Genomic DNA, 5,025 nt, shown 5'->3' with positions numbered 1-5,025 from the left:
GCTTTTAAACAGCTGCTATTTAAAGCGCAGCGCCGGAGACAGGCGAGAAGGCGGAGCGAACACTGCAAGAAGTGAGAGGCTCTCAAACCAAAATATAAAGGTTGGTGACTGTAATCTAACTGGTCATCCTGCTGTTGGTAAAATTGCAGACAAATGCGTAAAAATGTACCATTAGTTGGTTAAAAATGAATAAATAAATAGGCTTAAAAGATTCAAATTAGATGAATGAATGTATTCATTTTTGCAGCGTACAAAGCGAAGCCCCTCAGTGGTGCTTCATCTTCGCAGATGCAGATACTGAGGGTCTTTCCTCAGCGTTGCTGATATTTCTCAAATATATTTTTCCAATTTCTAAAGTAGGGTTTGTAAAATTTTGTGGAATATAGAAGTAGGGAAGTCGTCTGAATATTTTCCAACTCAGTACAATTCTGAACTCTTTTGCGTCACCTGTCGGACATAATAATAACCTAACTTGTATTTTAATACATTTATTTAAAATAAATTTCTCCCTTCTTGTGTCGAAAGTGATTGTTTCTATGTGTGTGTGTGTTTTATATATATTTTTCTTATATTGGCAAATAGAGTGTAATGGACAGGATTTATGAGGGCGTTATAAATAAACTAAAGAAATGGCCTATCTTGCAAGCGTGTGCCTTATTGTGCCCACGTTATAACCAGTCTTGTCATTTAAAATATATTTGCAGAACTGTTATGTTGTATTTGTTACCATTTCTGCTTCCCCCTTTGCCCGATCTCTAATTAAAAACGCATTTTTATTGTAAATGAGACGTTTTAGCTGGATTAATAAAGGATATAGTTCCTTTCTGGCTCCGAAATGACTCGATATCATTCACGAGAGATGTTTTTGACCTACATTTTTAGATTATAGGCCAACAAGTCAATTATAACTCTATTAATTTTCACTTTTCGGTACAACTAGCTAGCTTTAAAGTGCCCAAGTGTAGTTTTTGCTCCTTTACATGTTTGCTGAACTGCTTCATAGGGTAAAAACCTTTTTATTAATTAGATGCTGACTCTATTGTTCAAATCAAATCTATACTTTATGTTTTCCATTTGGCTTCCCTGGATTGATAAGTTTGAAAATAAAAGCATTCAACATTGTGAGTGTCAAAATGCATCATGTAAGTGTAGAAATATTTCTGTTGTGGGAAAACAGGATAAAATGACTGTGTTTGGGGCTTGATGATGAATCTGATCTAAAATGAACTCGTGAATGTCAGAAGAAGATACAAGCTTGAGTGTAATACTCTGGTAAAACTTCATAATGGGGGTAATTACTGTAGACCCAACATCTTGGATGTTATCTACACTCAGAATATCTTTTAGTATATTCTTTGGGAACTTGGTTTGGTCTTGGAATAAGCAGTCTATTACAGATATCAATGACATGTGTTGGTGAAACACTCTCTGTACCTGCAGTTTGGTTTTTCCAAAAATGTAACAAACAAAACAAGGACACACATATTGATCGCTGATGTCAACTCCACTGTGTAAGGTTCTTCCACATGTTCCACAAAAACAAATAAATAAATTAGGCGAGGGAAAAGATCTACTTACTTTTTCTGTTCTCCAGCCTCAGTAACTTTCACACAGTAGCATCTACTGTAATATTTAAACCTCTGATGAAATCTCATAAGTGTTTGCTTTATTTTGTTACCACGGTTGTTTACACAGAGTTTGTAATTGCAGAGAAATACTTTATTTATTTTGGGCATGTCATTTTCGAGCAGGAAGCTCAGAAACCCCTTTGGGGCTTAACAGGTTAATTAGGCCTCTGATATTTATTTGTGCTAATTTATAGTTAAGTTAATGGAAGAAAAATGAAAGCTTAGTCTACTGTTAGCATATTTAAATCTAAAGAAGGGTATCAAAAAAGCCAAACACCATTACAAAAAGAAGGTAGAAGAACACTTCTCCAACTCCAACCCCCGACGCATGTGGCAAGGACTCCAGACCATCACAGACTACAGGACCACCAAACCCTCCCCCGCATCCTCTGATGTCTCCTTCCTCAACGAGCTCAACAACTTTTATGCTCGCTTTGAGCGAGGGAACCCCACAACCACAACCAAAGCAGACGTGACGCCAGACGACCACCAACCTCTGACTCTCTCCCCCACCGATGTAGGAGCGGTGCTGAGCAGGATCAATGTCCACAAGGCTGCAGGTCCTGATGGCATCCCCGGGCGTGTTCTCAGAGCGTGTTCTGGGGAGCTTGCAGGAGTGCTGACAGACATATTCAACCTGTCCTTGGCCCACGCTGTGGTACCGGCCTGCTTCAAATCCACCTCCATCATCCCAATACCCAAAAACTCCAACCCATCTTGCCTCAATGACTACCGCCCAGTAGCACTCACCCCCATCATCACTAAGTGCTTAGAGCGACTGGTCCTAGCACACTTCAAATCCTGTCTCCCCCCCACCCTGGACCCCCACCAATTCGCATACCGCCAGAACAGGAGCACAGAGGATGCAGTCTCCATCGCACTGCACTCTGTCCTCTCACACCTGGACAACAACAACATCTACGCCAGAATGCTGTTTATAGACTTCAGTTCAGCATTCAATACAATCCACCCCTCACAACTCATCAGGAAACTGACAGACCTGGGTATCAGTTCCCTCATCTGCAAATGGTTACTGGACTTCCTGACCAACCGCCCCCAACATGTCCGGCTGGATAACCGCTGCTCATCTACAATCACGATGAACGGTGTACCACAAGGCTGTGTGATGAGCCCTTTCCTCTACTCCCTCTTCACCCACGACTGCAGACCTGCTGATGGTTCCAACACCATCATTAAGTTTGCAGATGACACCACGGTGATTGGCCTCATCAGTGACAACGATGAGGCCGCCTACAGGGAGGAGGTGGATCGTCTGGCTGAGTGGTGCGACAGAAACAACCTGCTGCTTAACACCGAGAAGACCAAGGAGCTCATCGTGGACTACAGGAGGAATGCTGACCCACATCCACCCATCCACATTAAGGGGACGGCTGTGGAGCGTGTGAGCAGCTTCAAGTTCCTGGGAGTCCACATCTCTGAGGATCTCATCTGGACGACCAACTGCTCCAAGCTGGTCAAGAAGGCTCACCAGCGCCTCTTCTTCTTGAGGACTCTGAGGAAGAACCACCTGTCCTCAGACATCCTGGTGAACTTCTATCGTTGCACCATCGAGAGCATCCTGACCAACTGTATAACAGTCTGGTACGGGAACTGCTCTGCCTCGGACCGGAAGGCGTTGCAGAGGGTCGTGAAAACTGCGCAGCGTATCGCCGGAGCACCACTTCCTGCCATAAAAGACATCTACAGGAAGCGGTGTCTGAAAAGGGCTGGGAAAATCATCAAAGACCCCAGTCACCCATCACATGGACTCTTCACCCTCCTGCCCTCTGGGAGGCGCTACAGGAGCCTCCGGACTAAGACCACCAGGTACCGGAACAGCTTCTTCCCCACAGCTATCAGACTCCTGAACTCTGCCTCCTGACATCTGACCCACGTTAACTCATGGACTGAACATACACACACCCACAATGGACAATTGTACCCTCAAACACACAATAATAACATGGACTGAACCACCACTCACAACCACTAGCACTTTATATAGCCTCTGTAGAATTATCCACATATCTCACTTATCTTAACTGCACTACTGTATAGCTCTGTAATAATCATTCTGTACATACGATAATTTTTAATCCTACAACCGTTTACAACTTGCATAGTTCCCATTTCTGTATAGCTGTATATCCCAGATTCTGTAAAGTTATTTATTTCATATTCTGTATAGTTTTTCATATTTATATCCTGTTCATAGCCTGTACATAGCTTGTACTCACTACAGCCTGTACATACTTATAGTTATAGAATATTCACAACATACTTCATACCGTGTACATTATAACATACCATAATAGACCCATTTCTGTAATATATTTACATATCTATATTATTGCTAATATTTATTGTAATATATCTATATCACTAAAGCACTTCTGGATGGATGCAAACTGCATTTCGTTGCCCTGTACCTGTGCATGTGCAATGACAATAAAGTTGGATTCTATTCTATTCTATTCTATTTATTTGAAAGGGCATTGTGTTACTTTGTTTACATAGTAGGATATAGATCACAGTTATTCATCAGTGCAGCATTTTCTGTAAACTCAGTAAAGGTCTGTTACTGAACTGAATTGCAGTAACCACCAGAGGGAGCAGCATGTGTAGATTTGAAATGTCAAATTTCCAAATGTTGCTCTCTGGGAGACACTGATATTGTGAATGATTTAAAGACATGGTATAAACAGAATAAATTCCAGTGATGGCAGGATCATGGAGATGACAAAATGAAGCAATATTTTAATTAGTTAAAATATCATACTTCTGTTTCTAGGAATACAGTACTGTTGCAGATCATAAAGCATAGACAGACAAAATGAGAGCATTTTGATTTTTTTTTTTAAGGGGGATGGAGGTCAATGTTACAAACTATTCCCCACAAATCAAAGTCCAGTATTTTCTTTATTTATTTCTAATCTGGAAGCAAAAAACAGGAGTAGAAATAATAATCTATTACTCCTAAAACAGCAACAGTCATAATATTCATCTAGCAGTGCATATGGTATTTTTACAACTGCAAGCACTGCTGGAAATGTTGCCTCACACACTCAGGTACGCTCATGTCCACATCACTATCCAGCAACATTTGTCACCAAAAAATGGACATTTCCCCCCTTTTTTCCTGGAATTCTATGATTTCTTCCAATATCATGCTCACATTCCCACTGCTAACCCATTTAGTAATTATATGCTTTGTTCTATTGTCATCATCGTTTTGTGATCCGTTTTAAAAAATGTCCTTGAAAAAGGTTTGAAATCTCTTTAGCAAACTGTTTAAAAACACGGAGCAAATGTGGACTAATCGCTGCTGAGTGCTGTGATGAACAATGCGAACTGTTTACTTATATTTATGGGATTGCAGAGATCAAAGTCAAGATTT

The sequence above is a fragment of the Aulonocara sp. 'chitande type north' Nkhata Bay genome, linkage group LG15 (assembly GCF_057382095.1).
Source record: "Aulonocara sp. 'chitande type north' Nkhata Bay isolate Kocher_YH1m ecotype deep benthic linkage group LG15, A_spYH_male_GT1.1, whole genome shotgun sequence".
NCBI classification, from domain to species: domain Eukaryota; kingdom Metazoa; phylum Chordata; class Actinopteri; order Cichliformes; family Cichlidae; genus Aulonocara; species Aulonocara sp. 'chitande type north' Nkhata Bay.
This window is presented reverse-complemented; position numbering follows the sequence as displayed.